This window comes from Pan troglodytes, chromosome 14, assembly GCF_028858775.2.
Source record: "Pan troglodytes isolate AG18354 chromosome 14, NHGRI_mPanTro3-v2.0_pri, whole genome shotgun sequence".
NCBI classification, from domain to species: Eukaryota; Metazoa; Chordata; class Mammalia; order Primates; family Hominidae; genus Pan; species Pan troglodytes.
In genome coordinates this window covers 105,032,445-105,055,258 of record NC_072412.2, presented here as the reverse complement: position 1 = coordinate 105,055,258, position 22,814 = coordinate 105,032,445, and the positions used below count along the sequence as shown (strand labels likewise).

The 22,814-nt window shown below is 47.2% G+C and overlaps 1 long non-coding RNA gene across 1 annotated transcript; it reads left to right on the top strand.

The window, feature by feature from the left end:
• The first annotated feature begins 12,880 nt into the window (after positions 1-12,880).
• LOC134808154 (uncharacterized) lies at positions 12,881-15,362 on the top strand. Its single transcript, XR_010150547.1, has 2 exons — positions 12,881-13,609; positions 15,078-15,362. It is a non-coding gene; the product is annotated as an uncharacterized LOC134808154 (long non-coding RNA).
• The last annotated feature ends 7,452 nt before the right edge of the window (positions 15,363-22,814 follow it).

The window sequence follows — 22,814 nt, the reverse complement described above, 5'->3', positions numbered from 1 at the left end:
CACAGACAACACGGCTCTAACAAGGCAGGTTACCCAGAGAAAAGCATAACAACTTCATTATGTATGTATTTATTTATTTAATTTATTATTATTATTATTATTATTATTATTATTATTATTATTATTTGAGACGGAGTCTTGCTCTGTCTCCCAGGCTGGAGTGCAGTGGCACGATCTCGGCTCACTGCAAGCTCCGCCTCCCGGGTTCACGCCATTCTCCCGCCTCAGCCTCCCGAGTAGCTGGGACTACAGGCGACCGCCACCATGCCTGGCTAGTTTTTTTGTATTTTTAGTAAAGACGGGGTTTCACCGTGTTAGCCAGGATGGTCTCGATCTCCTGACCTTGTGATCCTCCCGCCTAGGCCTCCCAAAGTGCTGGGATTACAGGCGTGAGCCACTGCGCCCGGCCTGTATTTATTTTTTAAAAAAATAGAGATGGTGTTTCGCCCATGTTGCCCAGGCTGGTCTTGAACTCCTGGGCTCAAGCGATCCACCTGCCTTGGCTTCCCAAAGTGCTGGGATTACAGGTGTGAGCCACTGTGCCCGGCCACAAGTTTATGTAATCAAAGTTTTACGTGACACAGAGCCTTCAGCAAGGAAGTTCTAAGACCAGGGAACACTGTTTTGATGCTTAAATTCAATGAAGAGTGAACAGCCATGCAGAAATGGGAGTGGACGAAAGGGTGTGATCTAACGGCGAGAGACTGCGTGGGGAACCCAGCAGGGTCTGTCTTCCAGATACTTCTCGGCCTCTCTGTGCAACATTCCTTCCTCCTGGGTGTGGGCAGAACCTCTCTGGAATGATGGTCTTCCAGAGAGAAGGGAGAGCGATCTTTCTAGCTTTCACGGCTTGCTTTTTATTTTTAGGAGAGGAGCTCTAGTTTCTATGGCTGCCTTGGGGAAGAGGAACTCTGGTTTCTAGGGCTTGTCTGGGGGTGATGGGGGCGGGTGGCAGGTCGGGAAGGCAGGAGAAGGTCAGAGAGACGTTGCTTCTGAGGCTTCTTCTGAGGCCTTCCAATCTGCTTTAGCTCACGGTTCTCGGCCTGCCAAAGCGCCATACTTTGGCTCATCGTTTCCTGAGCCCCAACACCAATATCATTTAGGATTTACATTAGGATTTGAAGTCGTATCCATTGAAACCAAAATTATGCCATCCAGTTCGGTGAGGAGGGAGCCCTGCTCTATGTAGAGTTTCGGGGTTTGGGGACGATTTCTTCCCTATATCCTGACCACAGGGATAGCCGGGGGCTGGGACGCACTTCTGCGATGCTTAGGAAACTTTGCTGTCAATTCAGAGGCCTCACCCAGCATGCTGAATGCCAGAATTAGGTGGGGCTCCCCCTAGGAGTGCCTGGTCCTCCTTCTCCAATCTTGTTCTTCCAGATAGAAAGCTGCGAATTTGCTGTCTCTGGAGGGCCGTGGGTTCTGGGATAGATGATGGGAGAAAGAGAAGGGGGAAAAAATGTCCTGCCTTCGAACTGGCCTCCAGGTCAAAATCGCTGCATACCATAAGCAGGTGAATAGCTCAGCAAGTCAGTTCTTTGGGATAACTGAGCAAATATCAAAGCCATCAGACTCTCAGAAAACGCTATTTGAAAGGTTTTGTTTTGTTTTGTTTTGTTTTAAAAGAAAAAAAGGGCTGCAGTACATTGCATACACTAAGGGCGTCTCTGGAGAATGTTCTGTTTGGGCTCGACAGGAACCTAGAAGGTCCTTCTCTCCTGCAGGGCACCCACACTGCCATCTTCACTATGGATGCACACTAGTGCGTATTTTGTGTACATTCGTAACATGCACAGGCTATTCTTTTATTATTATTATTATTATTATTATTTTATTTATTTATTTATTTTTTTGAGACAGAGTTTCGCTCTTGTCGCCCAGACTGGAGTGCAAGGGCGCCATCTTGGCTCACTGCAACCTCCGCCTCCCAGGTTCAAGCGACTCTCCTGTCTCACCCTCCCAAGTAGCTGGGATTACAGGCGCCCGCCTAATTTTTGTATTTTTATTAGAGACGGGGTTTCACCATATTGACCAGGCTGGTCTCCAACTCCTGACCTCAAATGATCCGTCTGCCTCGGCCTCCCAAAGTGCTGGGATTACAAGCGTGAGCCACCGCGACCGGTCTATTCTTTATTTTAATTTCCATTTTGTGCTCGTTTCGTATTTTCATTAAGACGTGGGAATTACAAAGTAGTTCCAGCTATGGGCTACAGTTTAAAAATAACTTCAACACCAGCTGTTCATGTCAGCATTTTTTAATGGTATAAAAAAGATGTAAATGTATTTATTACCACTGAATTGCACACTTAAAAATGGTAAAGATGGTAAATTATGTATGTATAGTTTACCTCGATTAAAAAAAATAAGGAAAAAATGGTATGGAAAATTTAAGTCAATAAACAAATAGGAAGGCAGGCCTGAAAGTATTTCCATATTCTGATCACATAATATTCTAAAGACAATATGAATTTAAAGCACATTTCTGTATCTGCAATAGAGGGAAATACAGTAAAATGATCAGTGTTAATTTCTGGGAAACTTTGCCTAGGTGCTCTAGTACCCTCTTCCGGATATGTTAGAGTACTGCAGCTCAGGCAGAACTTAATGGAACCCCTTTGGCATTCTGGTGAAGCCTGCAGACCTCCTCCCGGAATTATGTTTTAAAATGCATAAGATAAAGAGAATAATAAGGAAAATCATTATATTGAATAAAGTTATGAAAATATCACAATATTTAAAAAACAAATTTATAAGTTATTTATTACCCAATTAAGTTAAAATATTTCGCTTTGGGTCTAATAACCACTATAATTTCAAAGTAGTGATGAGCTTAAACAACATTTGCAGATATCTGCAGCAACCATAATCTTGCATGAAAATATCCGTGATTTCTATTGGTGACAAACTTATACACAGTGTGTCTGTGGGTTCCCTAGGGCTGCCTAAAAAGTTCCACAAACTAGGTGTTTTAAAATAATAGAAGTGTATGGTCTGACCGTTCTGGAGGCTGGAAGTCTAAGTACAACATGTCAGCAGGACCATGCTCCCCCTGCAGCCTGCAGAAGAGGAGGCTTTCTTGCCTCTCCCAGCTTGTGGCAGCCCCAGGCATTCCTTGGCTTGTGGCGGCACCCCTCCAATCTCTGCCTCTATCTTTCTATGGCTGTCTTCTCTCTGCGTCTCTCTCTTCTTATGAGGACACCAGCAGTAATAGCATATAAATTAATATAACAAAAATGTAATATAATAATATAATTCAGGACACTTTGAACTGTATCCCTGGAGCATAGATTAAGATCCTCTAGAAGTTATTTTAAGTTAATAAGTATTTCTCATGTTCATACCCTGTCCCTAGGAGAATCTCAAGGAACGTGAAGACATGCAAGATGCGCTTCCTTTCTTGGTAGAAGTTTTCTCTGTAAGTGGGATGAGATTTATACATGCAAAACAACCAAGAACACTACCCAGCAGTGTGAGACTTTGTGGCATGAATTTCAGTGTTTCATCCCTCCAGAGGCCCAGAGAAGGGAGAGGCTGTGTGGATGGGAGCAGTGGGGCACGTTTTAGGAAGGTGGGGGGACTTAGTTTGGGTTTAGGATGCTGGGAGGATGGGACCCATCAGGACATATGTCAGGTGGTGGAAACAGCATGAGCCAAAATATTAATAAAATCTCAGAGAACACAAGTTAAGCACCCAAAAAGATTTAACTCATGCAAAAGTGAAACTTGGGAAAGTGTACCACATTTAAAATCAATGGATTGATCTAATCTCCAGAAATAAATAAGAAAATGACCTTGCGTAGTCAATTATGCTATTACAATTAACTATACACAAAATGAGAGAAAAAGCATTTTAAATGCTTAAACATTGTGTAATTTCTACTTCATTCTACAAATATTCCATGCAAAGGCTTAATTTCCCTAGTAGATAAGGAGCTCTAGATACAAACCAATAAGAAAAAAAGAACAACAACAAAATGGTCAAAGGAAATGACCTACCTACTCACAAATACAAGGTACAAAAGGGTCTTAAACATATAAAGAGATGTGCAATCTTACTCATAAGAAAAGTACAAATTAAAATTATACTCATGTCATTTTTATCTATTAGATTGGCAAAGATGAAAACATTTGATAATATACTGTGTTGGCAACTCTTATTTCTTGCAGGGGGAGGGTGTAAATTGGTATAACCTCTTTGGCGGTCATTCTGGCAATGTTTATCAAAATTGTAAATACACATACCTTTTGAAACCTTTTGAAAATCCACTTCTTTTTGTTGCAGATACCCTTGCATGAATGAATATTACTTTTGAAAAGGTAATTAATTGCTCTTTGGCTTGCAAAAGACTGGAAACAAAATGTCCACATAGCACAGCTATACAGTGAAACAATAGGCAACTGTAAAAGAAAAAAAGAATAAAGGAATTCCTTTAAAACACTACTGTAGGTGGGGGAAAAATATGTTCCTTCTACCCTTCTAGGTTCTCAGCTGGGGCCCTTGTAACAAAAGACAGATGAACAAGAGAAAAGAATACAAATTTATTTAAATGTTACCTGACATGGGAGCCTTCATAAGGAAATAGGGACCTGAAGAAATGCTTAAACCTGAGTGTTTCTAGCCTTGATTTGATAGAATGCTGAGTCATAGAAAAATGTGGTAGGACAGAAAAGGTATGAGCTAAGAGTAGTAAACTGGGGGAAAGTTAGCAAGGTCTGTGCATTCAGATTGTTCCTGGGGTCCCCCTGTCTCCCTCTCACATGAGGGTCTCCTGACCTGCTTCAGGGGAAAGTCAGGGAACCCTTTCTCTACTTACCAGTTCTCAAATTCCTTCAGCTTAAAATATTCACTATGCCAAGGTACATGTTTTGGGGTAGCATCCTGAACGCCCCTCCCTCCTACAGAATGATTTCTAAGCTATCAAGAATGAAAAAAGCAGCGGTGCGTGCACGTTTTTGCTCATAGATGCAGAAGATATCCTGCGAGGATACACGTGATGCTGGTGACACTGGTTGCCACTACCAAGACCTGGGGGAGGGGCGTGCATCCTTCTGCACCTTCCGAATTTTGGACGACATCAATGCATAACCATATGCAGTAAGCTGATCACAATTTGGTAGTACTTTTGAATTACAAATGCTGTTACTAGCTTGTCTTTGACACATTTATCCATTCGGCCAGTGGTTACGTAGCCAGCACAGAACAGGGGTCGATCCAGCACCATCACGGAAGGGCTGCTCTGGTCCGAAGTCTTCAGAGCTTCCGGTGTCCCAGAGTGGAGAATCTCGCACCGTAAACCCTCCTCTGTCTAATATTCACTGACTTTCAACAGCAGTGGGTTACGATGCTATGAAAGTCTGTCTTTCTGCCCCTCGTGTCTTCAAATCCCCACCTCCCATAAGCAGGGGACTAAGAAACTAAGGGGTTGCCAGCGTAAAGAAGCGCTACCCTGTAGCACTGTAGAAGGATGGTGGGCACTGGGAGACACTGATGGCCCCGTCACGATGGAGCACGGGCAGATTTGCCCTTTGGGGACAAGATTTGACGACCAGGCAGGCACCTGCTGCAATTATTCCAGTAACGTCAAAGGTGAGTGAAAAGCAAACCCATGTAGAAGAAGCTGTAGCAGCTGTCAATCCCAGGTTATCTTAATTATGCCTCCCTGGACAGAACTGGTAAGTGGTAACTGGCTCTCTCCTGCAGAAATGAATCAAGCCAGTGTCACACTTGAGTAGGTGCACTTGAGTAGGAACATTTGCGCAGTCCTTCACATTGCAGAGACTTGCTTGCATGGTTATCATGCCAGTTCTGCTGTTTTGGCCAAAGGTGCACAGTTCTGTCCCACTTTGTCCTGTCAAAAGCCTCTTGTCCTCGTGCTGTCAGCCTCACCTCTGATTCCAGCCCTGGGGAGGGTGAACAGCTCCAACAAGTCTCAGCTCAAGCGAGCGCAGCTTGTCTGTTGCGTCCCACACGTGGTAGGCTGAAAAATGGCCCCCCAAAGGTATGTCCACGTCATAGTCCATGGAGCCTGTAAATGCGGCCTTATTTCGGGAAAAGGTGTCTGCAGATGTGACTAAGGACCTCTGGATGAGGACAGCGTCCCGTCTTATTGCCAGATAAGCCCTGGATGTCATCACAAGAGTTCTTCTAAGACAGAGGCAGAGGAAGATGTGAGGACACACAGAGGAGAAGGTGATGTGAAGATGAGGCAGTGGTCAGAGTGACAAGCCCAAGTGGCCACAAGCTTAGCTGGAGGAGCTCAGGAAGGATCCTCCCCTAGAGCCCTTGGAAGAGGGCAACAAGTATCTACAATAAACATGGGAATGCAGGTATCTTTTCAAGATACTGATTTTGTTGTCCTTGGATATATACCTAGTAGTGAGATTGCCAGATCATATCCACTCTATTTTTCATTTTTTGGGAACCTCCATACTGCTTTCCATTATGGCTGTACTAATTTACGTTTCCACCAAGAGTGTGCAAGGGTTCCCTTTTTGTCCACATCCTCACCAACGCATCTTTCATCTCTTTGGTAATAGCCTTTCTAACAGGTGTGAGGTGGTGCTCCCTGTGGCTTTAATTTGCATTGCTCTAATGATTAGTGATGTTGAACAATTTTTCATAGACCTGTTGGCCATTTGTATGTTTTCTTTTGATAAATGTTTATTCAGGTCCTTGGCCCATTTTTCAAATCAGAGTATTTCTTTTCTTACTATTGAGTTGTTTGAGTTCCGAATATATTTTGGATGTTAACCCCTTATCAGATGCATGGGTTTACAATATTTTTTCCTATTCTGTAGGCTATCTCTTCTCTCTGTTGTTTCCTTTCCTCCACAGAAGCCTTTTAATTGGATGCAGTTTTGTTTATCTATTTCCACTGTTGTTTCCTGTGCTTTTGGGGTTATATCCAAGAAATCATTGCCCAGACTAACATCATAAAGATTTCCCCCTATATTTTCTTCTAGTACTTTTACAGCTTCCAGGTCTTATGTTTCATTCTTTAATCCATTTTGAGTTGATTTTTGTATATGGTGTGAGATAAGAGGCATTTCATTCTTCTGCATGTGGATATTAAGGGAATTTTTATAAATGGAAGATTAAAGGACTAGCCAACTAGAAGTGTGATTATGATCACTATTAACTGGACAAAGTGACACCTATGACTTTATTCTTTTCCCATATTCTAGACTAGGGTTTATTACACCAAGGCCCATTAAAAATGCTTGGCAGAGTGGAGGGAGGAAGGTGGTGCCTTGTCACATGTCTTTCGGGAATTAAATTTGGTGATGTTTTCAAGTCCATGATAATCTTAAAAAATGAGTAGGTCTTTTTTTGGACCAACTGGATGGTGCGTTTTAGGGAAGCACGATGCTTGCAGGGTCAGGCCCGTGCTGTGTTGATGGTGGGATGTGCCTGCCGATCTCCTGCCCTTGCAAGGTTTTATTTTTAATGCAGTTTCTCAAACTGAAGTCTCCTTTTATTTTTTTATTTTTATTTTTTTTAATTCACAAGAAAGTATTTTCTTTCAAAGGGGCTTGCATGGATCTTGCGTTTAAGACAGGCCACTCTAACCATACCTGGTGGGACTCGTGCAGAGGGTAAGTGGCTCAGAGAGTGGGCCTGGCCTGGGGTTAAGTCCTATACCCATTTCCTCTGTGCTGCGTGACTCTGGACCGGCAACTCAACCTCTCTGAGCTGTGGCTCTCTGCTCTTTACATGGCAATGCTAACAATAGTTACACAATAGCGTTGTCATAAATATTTCATGAGATGGGGCCTTAGCACAGCGCCCGCTATATAGCTAATGTTATATTATGCTTATGAATACCAGTCAGCCAGCAGAAAGCGTGGGGGTAACCACATCAGTGGTGGGGGCTGACATCACAGCAAGGAAACTGTCAGCGCCCGGGCCAGTCACCGAGTCATGCTCCCTTCCCACCACAAGGAGGCGCAGGCACAAGTTTGATTTATTTTATGAGCAAGAACCCGGAGCGTCCGCTGGGGGGCGCAGGTTTTGCGTCCGCAGCAGGCGGCGCTCCTAGGCGTCTTGGGGTCCGCCTTCCTGGAGCCCCAGGAACATGGTTCTAAAGTCCAGACTGTCATCGGAAGCATCAATAATAAAAATAGCTGTAATTTATTGCATATCTGCTGGGCTCTGAGTGAAGCTCTGTGTGTGTGTGCGTGTGTCTGTGGGTCTGTGTGTGTCTGTGTGTGTGTGTGTCTATGTGTGTGTATCTGTGTGCGTGTGACTGTGTGTTTGTGTGTGTCTGTGCGTGGGTCTGTGTTTGCGTGTGTTTGTGTGTGTCTGTGTGTGCATGTTTGTGTGTGTCTGTGTGTGTGCACACGTGTGCATGCAAGCACCTGTGGGTACATACATATATACAGACACACATCATATGTACATATGCCCATATAATATATTCTAGGTATTTAGTATATTTCAGGGTGGAGTGCACAGCATAAACACGATGAAGAAAAATTGCACAGAGAAGCAGATATTCTCAGGACCAAAATACTTTATTTACTTATTTATTTATTGAGACAGTCTCATTCTGTCGCCCAGGCTGGAGTGCAGTGGCGTGATCACAGCTCACTGCAGCCTCAACCTCCTGGGCCCAAGCAATCTTTCCACCGCAGCCTCCTGAGTAGCAGGGACTACGGTCACATGCCACAAAGCCTGGCTAATTTATTTATTTAGTAGAGACAAGGTCTAGTTTTGTAGCCCAGACTGGTCTTGAATTCCTGGGCTCAAGTGATCCTCCTCCCTCAGCCTCCCAAAGTGTGGGATTACAGGTGTGAGTCACCGCACCCAGCCTTGAGAAATTCTTTTCTCTGAATTATCAACCTGGGTTAAAAGGTACTCGTTGTCAGCTGAGAGGCCTGAAGTATCCAGGCAGCTTTCACAATAGTGTTTCTGGCGCAGGAGGAGATTTTTATTGTTCACAGGGCAGAAGTGTGAGACAGGACCCGGTATATACAGGTACTTCATCTGTTGTAAGATAAAAAGCTATTAAATGTTGCTCTGCTATAAAGAAATTCTTTTTCTTTGAGGCTTGAGAAGCCAAGCGGTTACTCTAAAATGCTCTGGGACAATTATCATGGAGACCTCAGGCAGTTGAGGAAAACAGACTCTGTGGTCTTGACTATATTTATTTTCTTCTTTGTGTTTGCAAACATGTCCCATGCTTTCTACAAGAGCATGAATTATTATAGTTTAAAGATTCACATTCATCAAAGCCAGTCCCAGCTGAGGCAGATACAGGTGAGTGATACATGATGGGGTGCATGCTGAGGTCAGGGAATCCATTCATCAGCACGTTTGTATTCAGATCTCAGTGTGTGCATAGCACTGCGCTTGGTGAGGAGGGGAGACAGGAGGCAGAGCCACAGTCCTGCCATCAAGGGGGAGGAAAGGGATGGAAGGGAAGGGACCTTTAGCATTTATTGTACCCCAGACACAGTTTATACACATGTGACTCCCTTAATATTCACAAAGGACCTCTGAGGAGCTGTTATTATGATCCTCATCCTGCAGAGGAGCAAACTGAAGCCCAGAATGGGAAGCTACTCTGCCAGGTAAGAGCAAAACCTGCACCTCCGGAATCCCTACCTGCCCTGCTCTGCCAGGCTCAGGCCCACGAAGGATTCATTAACAATGTCAGGCAGGCAGTGTGGACCATGGTAGGGGAAATGCCCCAATGGGAAGGATAAAGGAGTTTTGGCCGTCAGTGACTCTTATTTGGGAAACCAAGAATTTGCCTGGACTTTCCCAAAGGCACAGGGAGGTTTGGACGTGTTAAACTGGAGCCCACGTGGTGGCGCGCACCTGTTGTCCCAGTGACTGAGCTGGGCTTGAGCCCAGGAGGTTGAGGCTGCAGTGAACCATGGTCCTGCCACTGCACTCCAGCCTGGGCAACAGATTGAGACCCTGTCTCAAAATAAAAATAAAAATAAAAAAAGTGGAGCCCAGCTGGAGGCAGAGACAGGCCCAGCAATGAAGAAACAGTGAGCTGAGAGGGGTGGAGAGAATGGGGTCCCTGCATGCTTGCCAGAGTTCCCCAAGGCATTTCCAGTTAATAAGTAAAATGTATTTAAAATGTGAAGACTGGCTGCCAATCCCTCACGGAACTCCCAGACTGGACTTACTTTCATCATCCTCTTGGTGCTGTCAAGCCAGGTGCGTTTCTAACAGCCCTACTGAAAGACAGCCAATGGCGTAAGACTTTTCTTTTTTCACATAAAAACCCACTAAGCTTCCCGCAGACATCAGGCCTTTCACCTGACTCAGGGCCCGCGGTTCTCCGTGTGTAGACCTACGTTAGCAAACAGCGGCTTATCGGAACTCGGGCCCTCTGACATCAGCCAGGAAGGAGCAGGCTATGCTGCTGGGAAGTGCAGGCCTGAAAGGCTGTTTTTCTTACTGAGTGAGCAGTAAGGTCACCCAGATAACCCACTCCTGAGTCACGAGGCCTTTCTGACCTATGACTCTGGAGGGCAGCTCTGTTGATTTCTTCTTTGTGGTGACAATGTGGGTGTTACCTTGAGGAGCCCATTGAAGAAGTTCATTGAGTGAGAAGACTCGGCCGGGTCTCCGGGGCCGCTGTAACAGACTCAGGGCTGCAGTAACAGACTCGTGCCACCGTAGCAGACTTGGGGCCTCTGACGACAGAAATGTATTTCCTCGCCATCTGGAAGCTGGGAGGACCTGGTTCAAGGTGCGGGCAGGGCTGCTTTCCCCTGAGCCTCTCCACAGCGTCTTCCACCAGGGGCTTCATGTGGTCTTCCCTCTGTGTGCGTCTGTGTTCTAATCACCTCTTCTTGTAGGGACACGAGTCATGGGACCTTTTTAAATCATAATCACCTCTTTAAAGATCCTGTCTCCAAATACAGTCCCATTCTGAGGTACTGGAGGTTAGGACTTCAACCTACAAATATGTGGGGGTGCAGTATGCCCCTGACTTCGCTGGAAGTGATGGAGGTGATGTTGGTCAATGGTTTCCAATGCTCTGCTCTCCCTACACTGATCGGGGACTGGCCTCTGTCAGGCCTTGTGAGGTGCCTGTGCCCACCCACTGTGAGCCAAAGATGGAGGCTCCCAGAGAAGATAGTCCCAGCCCTCCCCCACTAGCCTGGAACCTATCCTTCCAGCTCAGATCACACTCTGAGGAAAGAGATCCCTAATCCAGGCAGCTCAGACACCGGCTAGGATTCTCCAGACCCCCGCGAGAGCGCACCCTGTGGTCCCGGGAGAGGGCAGAGTAAGCCATACCTCAACAGCACTCCACCTGCTCAATGGCATAAAACAGTTCCACATCTGCTGGACCTGGAGGAGGTGTCTTCCTAGGTCACCTACATGCAGGGCACCATGGCGATTTGGAGATACAAGTGCCACACACAGAGACAGAGCCACGGCCTGCCTTATCCAGCTGCCCCCAGCATTTTTAAAAAAAATAGACAGGGTCTCACTCTATTGCCCAGGCTGGAGTGCAGTGGTGCAATCACTGCTCACTGCAGCCTTGCGCTTCTGGGCTCAGGTGATCCTCCTACTTCAGCCTCCAGAGTAGCTGGGACTACAGATGTGCATCACCATGCCCAGCTAATTAAAAACAATTTCTTTGTCAAGACAGGGTCTCAATACAATGTCCAGGCTGGTCTCAAACTCCTGGCCTCAAGCAGTCCTCCTGCCTCAGCCTCCCAAAGTCCTGGGATTACAGGTGTGAGCCACTGTGCTGGGCCCCTGTCAATTTTGGAAGGATCCAGTTGTGTTTCTTCATTCATTTAACACTTATTTGTAGAAAGCAAATCCGTGCCAGGCATAGATGCTTGAGATTCATTAGCCAACGAAACAGACAACAACCTGTGACCTCATGGAGCCTCCATCCCTAGCGGGAGGGGTACAGCAGGGGCTTCACCCAGAGAGGCTTCCTGTGAAAACGCCCACTGGGTCCTGGGGAACTGGGAATCCCCGGCCGCTTCTGCACAGGGCTCCTGGGTGGTTTCCTGTTTCGGCTCCACAGCCGGGGGAAGTTTCTGCTGTTTGCTCCTCTGCACTCTAAGCGGAGATGCGCACACTCGCGAGCAGGGATTTTTCTGGTTCAGGAAAGTCCTGCGTCCTTGGGCGCACTTTCACAAGTGTGAGAAAGCCAGTTCAAATGTGACTTCCCGTGAGAAACCCTGCCTGGCCTCCAGCCCTCCCCGGCACTCTCAGCATGAATCATGCCACGTCGTCACTATTGTCTTGCTCATCTGTGCCTGTCGCATTCCCTGAGTTCCTCCCGGCGGGGTCTCGGCCTTGTTCATCTTTGGACCTGGTGGCCAGCACAGAGAACGTGCTCAATGAATGTTTGCTGGATTGAATGACACATCCTCAGGTCCAAGTGGGCCATGCCCCTCTGCCTGCAGCCTGGTGGCCGTCAGGGTCAGGGCTCCCATGCTTTCTGATACCCGGGAGGATGGGTCTCTGACCATGGGATTTTGAAATAGCAATGAGCCTGAATAACATTTTGAGATACTGGCAACAACGAAAGTGTGGAATGAAACTTCCCGTTATTTCTGCTGGCTAACACTAAGTGGTTGCCACCTACGTTCATAATACAAGGAACTGCTCAGTTTCAACCAGAGGTGAGTGAAAACAGATGTCATTGTTTTCCCATGTCAGTTCATGAGCCCTCTGGGTTGTATTCTCAGGTCGCTCGAGGGTCCACTTGTGCTCCATCTAGAACCTCCGGACTCTACCGCTCATCCCCCAAGTTAGCCTGTCACCTTTCAACTCCCAGGGGCTCAGGTGTCAGGGCCTTCACGTTGCACCTTAGCCTTGGTGTAAGTCACGTGCCCCCAGCTCCTGTCCCTCTCCCTGAGTGACGTCCTCTCTACAGACAGAACTGGGCACTTTCTCCTGCTCCCCAGTGGACCCGAGGCACGAAAGCCTCAGCAAGCAGGGAGTGACAGGCACAGACCACAGCAACCACCCGCAGCCGCAGCAGAGTTCGCGCTCTCCCAGGGGCCCTCCTTGGTGGCTTTGGGGGGGCCTCAATGCCAGGGTTTGCATCTTTTCTTTTCTTTTTCTTTTTTTTTTTTTTTTTGAGACGGAGTCTCGCTCTGTCGCCCAGGCTGGAGTGCAGTGGTGCGATCTCAGCTCACTGCAAGCTCCGCCTCCCGGGTTCACACCATTCTCCTGCCTCCGCCTCTCGAGTAGCTGGGACTACAGGAGCCCACCACCACGCCCGGCTACTTTTTTTGTATTTTTAGTAGAGACAGGGTTTCACCGTGTTAGCCAGGATGGTCTCGATCTCCTGACCTTGTGATCCACCCGCCTCGGCCTCCCAAAGTGCTGGGATTACAGGCATGAGCCACCGTGCCCGGCCGCATCTTTTCTTTTTCTCCTTTTTCCCAACTACTGCTGTGCTTTCTGGCTTTGTGCCTTCCTTCTTTGCCTCCTCTCCCATCACTCCACAGACAAGGAGGCTCTGTCCAAGCTCCTGTCCTGGCTCGCTCAGCCCAGCCTTCGGGTTCTCAGCCCAACACGAGGGTCTCCTTGGGTAGTCAGCTCAATCATTTCAAGCTATTAATCAACGGATTTCTCCTGAATGCACCCAGACCTCTCCTCAAGGTTAGTTTTGATGAATACAATTTTCTCCATCTTATTACAACAGGGTCAATGGTTCTTTGAAGAATCTTGCTCCTTTGGGACTTTTTTCCCACAGATGTGCCCTCTTTGGAGGCAAAGACATGATCCATGTCTATCACCATCTCCTCCTTTTCTGCAATCACTGGACACCTGTTCATTTGGGGCAACCTAGGGCAGCCCAGAGTCCCTGTGGAGTCCTTATCTCATTGGGACGCTGGGTGGGACACCAGTAGTTTATGACAAACAGGTTTTTCTGACAAACGCAAGCAGGAGTAATCATTAGGGAATTGATCAACGTAATTCACTGCACTGAGTCATACAGGCATCTCAATAGACACCCCAAAAAGCATTTGGCGAATGTGAATATTGATGAAACTCCTAGCAATCCAGGCTCAGAACGCCTCATTCCTAACTTGGTAAGGGTGGCTACAGAGACTCTCAGAGATTAAGACATGTAACAGCGAAATCTAAGAGAACAGAGGTGCCTGCCATCACTGCTTCTCTCCAACCTTGTAATGTGGGTCATTGTCAATGTAGTAAAGTCAGAAAAACGGGCACGAATACTAAAGTGAACAAAACCAAAATTGTCACCATTCCAGATGATGTGACAATATGCCTAGAAAATCCAAGACATCAAATGAAAACCTAATCTGAGAGCTTGGTGACATGGTTGGATACAAGGTTGCCATACAAAAATCAATGGCTCTCACATCCATTAGGATGGCTATTGTCAAAACAAAATCACAAGTGTTGGTGAGGAGGGGCAGAAATCAGAACCCCTGTGCGCTGTTCATGCGAATGTAAAACAGTGCGGCCTCTATGGAAAACACTCTGGTGGCTCCTCAGAAAATTAAGTCTAGAATCACCTTAGGACCTGGCAATTCCACTTCTGGGTATGCATCTAAAAGAACTGAAAGCAGGGACTTGAAGAGAGATTTACACAATCATGTTCACTGCAGCATTATTCACCTTAGCTGAAAGGTGGACGCAACCCAAGTGTTCATCAACAGATGGATGGATAAAGAAAACGTGATATATGCTTACGTCAGAATATGATTCGGCCTTCAAAAAGAGGGAAATCCTGACATATTCTACAACAGGATGAGCCTTGAGGATGTTATGCCAAGTGAAATAAGCCAATCATGAAAGGATAAACACTATATGAATCCTCTTGTATGAGGTCCCTAGAGTCATCAAATTCTTAGAAAGTAGAATGGGGGGTGCCAGGGGCTGGGGGAGGGGAAATGGGGAGTCAGTGTTTCGTGGGTACAGAGTTTCTGTTTGGGAGGAAGATAAAGTTCTGGAGATGGATGGTGGTGATGGTTACACAACAATGTGAATGTATTTAATGCTATGTAATCATGTTTAAACGGTAAATTTTACATTATATGTATTTTACCACAATACAAACATCAATGATTTTTCAAAAACCATTTTTGTTTTGAGACAGGCTCTTGCTCTGTCTCCCAGGCTGAAGTGCAGTGGAGCGATCACGATCACGGTTCGCTGCAGCTTCAAACTCCTGAGCTCAAGCAATCCTCCCTGCTCAGCCTCCCGAGTAGCTGGGACTACTGGCACATGCCACCACCCCTGGCTGAAAATCACTCATTTTTAATGAGAAAATGAAGCGGGAAAGGAAGCTACTCACAACAGCAACAAGATCCATACTATAACCAAGAATGAAATCAGAATATAGAGTTTTTGTGATTAGAACGGGCAAATAAAAGAACAAAGCTGAGTGGAGAGTCCAGAATTCTCAGCCACTCCCCTCCTAAGAATCTACCATGTTTTTAAAAAGTGGACATGTGCACAAAGGTATATGTACAAAGAGGCTCAGAAATAACATTTGCAAGGGCAAAAACATTGAGACCAATGCTAGTTTTTATCAACAGGAGAATGGTTAAATGAATAATGTTATATCACATTTGCAGTGTTTTATTTAGAAAGGAAGCATTGCTGTGAGTTCTGACATGGAATGATCTCGGTGGTATATTGAAAAGCAAGTTCTAATATAATTCCTCAAGCATAAAAAAAAACTATATGTTGATATATTTATGAATAGAGGTAATTGCATAGACAAATGCCTGGAAAGATACATGTCAAACCATTATTGTGGTTAGTTCTGGGGGCCATTTCCTTTAGAAATTTTCTATGAGAATGGCCGGGCACTGTGGCTCATGCCTGTAATCCTAGCACTTTGGGAGGCCGAGGCGGGTGGATCACAAGGTCAGGAGATCGAGCCCATCCTGGCTAATATGGTGAAACCCCATCTCTACTAAAAATACAACAAATTAGCCGGGCGTGGTGGCGGGCGCCTGTGGTCCCAGCTACTCGGGAGGCTGAAGCAGGAGAATGGCGTGAACCTGGGAGGCAGAGCTTGCAGTGAGCTGAGATTGCGCCACTGCACTCCAGCCTGGGCGACAGAGCCAGACTCCGTCTCAAAAAAAAAAAAAAAAAAAAAAAAGAAATTTTCTCTGACAATGTATTCATGTAGTACTTGTCAATTATTTTCTTTTTAAATAAAATAGTAAGACCCAGGCTTCTTAGTGCTGTGACAAGCTGGCCTTGTCTCTGTCTCCAGCACGGTGGCTGAGGGTTTCAGATGGCACCGCACCATGGTGTTTGCTCCAGCCCATCTCCTTGGGATCAGTGTTAGTGTGGAGGATGTGAGGGACCATAGCTGTGACCTCCCGGGTGGGCTTCCAGAAGAGGAGGTCTGGCGAGACCGCTTGGGGCAGGACCAGGTATTCCACTCCCTGGAAAGGAAGGCATGGGATTCTGCCTCGTGGCACAAGCCAGTCAGTTACTTTAGGTGCCTAATAACCATTTAGCACAGTCGTCCTTGACTTTGATGTTGGCTGCACATTGGAATCACCTGGGAGGGTTAAACACTACTGATGCCTGGCCTGCACATGGAGATTCTCATTTATTTGCTCCAAGAGTGGCCCTGGCATAGGGATTCTTAAAAGTTCCCGGGGCGATGCTCTAAGGACCGCTCTCCTGAACCCCCAGAGTGCTATCCGGTGTGTCGATTGCAACTTTTGCAATTGATATTTGAAACCAAATAGGAGAATTGTAAAGAATATTTGACCCAACTGGTTTCTGCTCATCATTCTCTCCCACTGGGATCTTTCTGATCTGATCCGTTTTGCCATCCAGTGCATTCGGGCTAGGACAGCCATGCTTCTGTAGGGACGTCTTTCCGAGGTCTATATCCATAAGGAGATGCATCTGTGGGTTTCCTAGACATGGAAGCCTCACCCGAGCCAATCTTCCTTTTAGTTGTGTCCTTGTAGGAAGAAATGGCTTCTATGTGACTAAAAATATCTTCCCCCCATTGATAAAAAACCAAGTCCTGGGAATACCATTCAGCAAAATAAAAAGAAACAAACTACTCATAGGAGCATGCTCCAATGTAAACCGTGAAAACATCGTGCTCAGCGAAAGAAGCCAGACACCAGAGACCACGTATTGTATGAGTCCATAATAGGAGGTGTCCAGAAAAGGCAAATCCATAGAGAGAGAAAGTGGATCAGAGGTTGATTGGGGCTAGGGTGGAACCGAGAATAACTGCAAAAGGACACAGGGCTCTTTTTCAGTGACTGGAAAGTTCTAGAACTGGATTGTGGTAATGCTGCACAACTCGGAATTAACTAGAAATTATTGAATCACACTGGAAAAGGTGAGTCCTGTGGTACATAGGACTCACTCTTTTCACCTTCACTTGAAAAGGATGAGTCCTATGGGCTCCTGGCCTCCCCAGGGCTGTGCAATGCCCAGGGATGGCGGATGCAAAACCTGTGACGCTTGTTCTCCGGAGGGAGGCTGAGGCACACCACTTGCTGGCTCCGGCTGCTTCCTGGCGGTTTCCAAGAAGAAAGAGTGAGAGTGTGCCCTGAGAGGAAGTGGGGCTCCATGCTGAAACAGCGCCATGATTGGCTAGCACAGGGGAAAACTCTCAAACTATTTTTCATGGAGTGACCAGAAGGGAGAGAGCTGTTCAATTCCTGCTGAAAACTGACTCCCTGCCCTCACTCCTCCCTTTCATCCTCCCCTCCATCCTCCCTTCCATCCTCTTCTCCCTCCTCTTCTCTATCCTCCCCCCCACGCTCCCCTCCATCCTCCCTTCCATCCTCTTCTCCCTCCTCTTCTCTATCCTCCCCCCTTCATCCTCCCCTCCATCCTCCCTTCCATCTCTTCTCCCTCCTCTTCTCTATCCTCCCCTCCCTCCTCCCTTTCACCCTCCCCTCCATCCTCCTTTCCACCCTCTTCTCTCTTCTCTTCTCCATCCTCCCCTCCCTCCTCCCTTTCACCCTCTCCTCCATCCTCCTCTCTTCTCTTCTCCATCCTCCTCTCCCTCCTCCCTTTCACCCTCCCCTCCGTCCTCCCTTCCATCCTCTTCTCCCTCCTCTTCTCTATCCTCCCCTCCCTCCTCCCTTTCACCCTCCCCTCCATCCTCCTTTCCACCCTCTTCTCTCTTCTCTTCTCCATCCTCCCCTCCCTCCAACCCTGCCCTCCCTCTTCCCTTCCATCCTGCCCTCTCTCCTCCCTCCCACCCTACCCTCTGTCCTCCCTTCCACCCTCCTCCCTTCACCCTACTCCCCCCCTTCCACCCTCTCCTCCCTCCTCCCCTCCACCCTCCCCTCTCCTCCCTTCCACCCTCCCCTCTCTCCTCCCTCCTCCCCTTCAGTCTCCCCTCCCTCGTCCCTTCCACCCTCTCCTCCCTCCTCTCTTCCATCCTCTCCTCCACCGTCTCCCCTCTCCCCTGCATCCTCTCTTCTCTCCTCCCTTCTCTCTTCCCCTCCCACCTTCCCCTCATCTCTCCTGCATCTTCCCCTCCCATCCCCTCCCTGCTGGCTGGAGGAATGTGCTGGGCATGACTCCTGCTGGACCTTGTGCTGGAAGGTGGTAGAAGCAGGGAGCAAAATCAACTTGGCCCCACCTTCAGAGCTCGCAGCTCGCTGAGGGAGAGACAGATTAACCTCATGATGACACACATCCAAGCCTGAGTTGAACACATATGGTGTCTGAAGGACGAGCCTGCCATGTAACCTGGGGTGTAATTTCCAGCGAGTTCCTTGAAATGCTCTTGGCCAAGGGGATACTGAGGTGGAGACTTGCAAGGCAAGAGGGGCCCCCAGGTGAGGAGAGAAGAGGAGAGCGGGCAGCGTGGCAGCAGAAAGGCCCTAGGCCACTCAGTGGCAGGAGAGGGGTGCAGGGCTGGGTGCGGAGAGGGCAGGGGAGAAGGGAGTGGAGGAATGAGGGGGGAGTCTGGCCCCTCCCCAAGCAATCTGCATGGCCTTTTCCTCTCCCACCAAAGGCAGCCCCCAGAGAAACACACTCCAAGTAAAAACAGTAGCTGCTGCAGGGACAGCCTCAAGATAGCCCGTTCCCCATCCTGCCTGCGGGTCAGAGATGACCAGTCTGCCGTTGGTGGGTCTTGTCCTCAGACATGGGAAGGCGTTGCTGAGGTGTGGACTGGGGTCAGCCCTGACCTCATTTAGGTCAACTATGGGCTGGGAGCAGCTCGTGCCTCTGAGCGGAGTGACCAGGGACCTTAGATCCAGAGGGGCAAGGTCACCCCTCCCAGGGCTCTGTGGTGGACTTGGGGTTGTGGCTGCATTTGGGGTGTAGGGATCCAGGCCAGAGGGCTAAGCCCTGGTTTCGATGAGCTGGAGAAGAGCCTGGGAAAGCTTCTGGCCGGGGGATTGGGTAGGGGCCTGCTTGGGAACTGCCCCCTGAAAAACCCCACTGGGCCTTGATTTCGAGACAAGCAGGTGTTCTGAGAAGTTCTTCCTCCCGCGGCCGCCCCTCCTCCAAGCCCTCTATTTATAGCGCTTCCTCTCTTGAGCTCCGCCAGAAAAGTGCTCTTGAAACACACAGAAGAGAAAAATTCTGAAAAATGTCAAACCACAGGTCCTTTCCCCTCTCTTCTGTTAAGATCTAGGTTTGTACTCTTCCTGGTTGACCCCAGAGTAGACAAGGTCAAATGGGGCATCCTTGGGTTATCACAGTGGCGTTGAGAAGGTGCTGGCTGAGTCCTGGCTCCTCTCTGCAGCCTGTCTGGGACTAACTCAAGGGGCAGGGAACAGGAGACCCTTTTCCACCAAGAAAATATGGGGCCATGAAGGTCTAGCCTGATCTAGCATGTGAGTTTGGAGAGATCAACAGCAAAGATGGTGAGATGGGAGTTGGAAAATATCAGACTCTGAATTGGAAGCCTGATGCCATGTTCTAGTTCAAGCTCTGTTTGGGATATCACTTCTGTCTCTGAGTATATTTCCCTCTCTGTAAATTAAAAGAGTTGGACTAGACCCGTGTTTTACAAACTTTTAAAACACAGAGCACACACAGCGGAAACAGAAGTCTTATGAAACAGTATTTGTCCTTATTACGATGCATTTTCTTTTCTGTTCTGTTTCCTTTTCTCTTCTATCTCATTTTTAAAAAGTTCTGATCATGGCCCACTAAAATGATCTCGAAACCCACTATAAATTATTAAAGTAGTAAATTTTATGTATATTTTATCACAATTAAAACAATTTTTTTTTCTTGAGACAGGGTCCTGCTCTGTCACCCAAGCTGGAGTGCAGTGGCAGTCATGGCTCACTGCAGCCTCCATCTCCCAGGCTCAAGCAATCTTCCAGCCTCAGCCTCCTGAGTAGCTAGGACTACAGGCATGCACCACCACACTCAGCTAATTTTTAAATGATTTGTAGAGATGGGGTCTCACTGTGTTGCCCAGGCTGGTCTCAAACTCCTGAGCTCAAGGGATCCTCCTGCTTTGGCCTCCCAAAGTACTGGGATTACAGGCATGAGCCACCTTGCCTGGCCTAAAAGAGTTTTTTTTTTTTTTTTTTTTTAAACCAACTAATTGTGGATTTTAACCCAATGGTTGAAAAATACCAGACTACACATATTTAAGTTCTCCTCCAATTATTTTTAAAAACCTAATTGTTCAATCACAGAGGAAAAGTGCCGCTTTGACAAAACATTGATCATTTTAAATTTTATTTTCAGTTTTTAAAAAAATCAAGTTTTAAAATGTTTTCTTTTTAAAAAATCAACCAAGGATAGTTTCAGCTGAAGCTAAACCGAAATACCCTGCGGCCCAGCATTCCCCAATCTGGGTACATCCTAAAGAAAATGAGTATGTAAGTTCACCAAATGACGTGTACAGAAATGTTCACAGCAGCACTGTTTGTAATAGCCCCGCATGAAATACAACTCATGTTTATCAAAAGGAGAATAACTGTAATCCCAACACTTTGGGAGGCTGAAGCTGGCGGATTGCCTGAGCTCAGAAGTTTGAGACCTGCCTGGCCAACACGGCGTAACGCTGTCTCTACCAAAAAATACAAAATTTGCCAGGCATAGTGGCATGCACCTCTGGTCCCAGCTACTTGAGGGGCTGAGGTGAGAGAATCACTTGAGCCTTCGAGGTCAAGGCTGCAGTGAGCCATGTTCACGCCACTGTGCTCCAGCCTGGGTGACGGAGTGAGCCTGTCTCAAAAAAAAAAAAAAAAGAAAGAAAGTAAATAGAAAAAGAAAAAATAAAAGAGCATGAATGTGTAAGTGTTGGTACAGCCAAACAAATGAATAGTATATAACAATGAGAGTGAATGAACTGCGACTGTTACCAATGTAGATGAGTTCCACCTGTTGAGCTTGGCGCCTGATACCCCAAAACATGGCACCTTGGCAACTGATAAAACAAAGAAACGAGATGATCACGAGACCCTTCCCCCACCCTTCTATGTGACAGCTGGCCATAAAGGAATCCTCCGACCTACTTCACCAGAAAACAGATCATAAGATCCTCCTTCCAGGACCAGGCATGGTGGCTCACGCCTATGATCCTGTAAGCGCTTTGGGAGGCCAAGGTGGGAGGACTTGAGGTCAGGAGTTCGAGACCAGCCTGGCCAACATGGTGAAAACCCGTCTCTACTAAAAATACAAAAATTAGCTGGTCATGGTGGTGCACACCTGTCATCCCAGCTACTCAGGAGGCTGAGGCAGGAGAATTGCTTGAGCCCAGGAGGCAGAGGTTGCAGTGAGCTGAGATTGTGTCACTGCACTCCAGCCTGGGCAACAGAGTGAGACTCCATCTCAAAAAGAAAAAATGAAAAAGGAAATTGAAGAAACCTAAAGAAACAGAGAGACCTGTGACTTTTCTGTGCTTAGGTTAGATGAAGAGTGGATGGTTTTGGAAAAATAAGATTGGAGGAAGACAAGGGTCTGATCGAATGGGGAAACCCTGGGGGACTTAGCAAGGCTTGTTTGTTCAGACTCCTCCCTGTGACCCTGGTGCCTTCAGAGGTAAGGATGTTCCTTTCTTCTGGGTGTGTGGAGGGGAACTTTCAAACAAGGGTCTATAAGCTGCTTTGGGGGTGGGGAGGGGCATGGTGGGGGTAGGAGTGACCTTTCTTGCTCCTCGTGTTTTCTTAAATGCCAAGATGCCATGTTTTGGGCTAGCGTGGCCTGAACCCCATCATACTCCATGGGCCCTGACCCCTGCCATGGGAACTGTAGAAAGAAGAGTGTCTGCGTTCACCCAGTGCACACACTGGGTGCTGGCAACTGAGTCAGGCACTGGGGAAGGACAGCACCTCCATCCTGCTCGAAGAGCTTGGCCCTAACGAAGTCTGACCGGGTGAAGAGACTCTCATCTAATGTTACCGACTCCGCGCCTTTCAGGCTCTGAAGCTGTCCGCACAGTAGGATCACAGGTCGGGGATGGTCAGGACGGGGGATTGTGTTGAACCCAGGGATCTCCCCAGAAGTTGCTTTTCTGACTAAATAGCTCCTTGGGGCATTTTCTTGTGAAATTTTTGCCAACTGCTTGAACCACTCCTTCGGCATTTCCCTCCCGATCTTGGTTCGCTGATGTAAGGGACATGTGTCTTGTCCCCAAGCTCTGAAGTGAGGGTGGTTTTGTTTCTCTTGGATTATCACCTGGTGGCCAGCAGGGTGGCTTAAACATAAAAGGTGCTTAAATCACAATTTTTGACTAAAGGAGAGAAAGAAGAAATAATTCAATTAAATTGCAACTTCCTCTTGAAGGAAGAGTGCAGGGAGAAAAACACCACTGGTTTGAGACATTTGAGGGTTGTCTTACGTCACAGCATGTTGCATAGAAGTGGAAGGTACCCACGTCTGCTTTTTCCTAAAGAGCATTTGCTGTGGA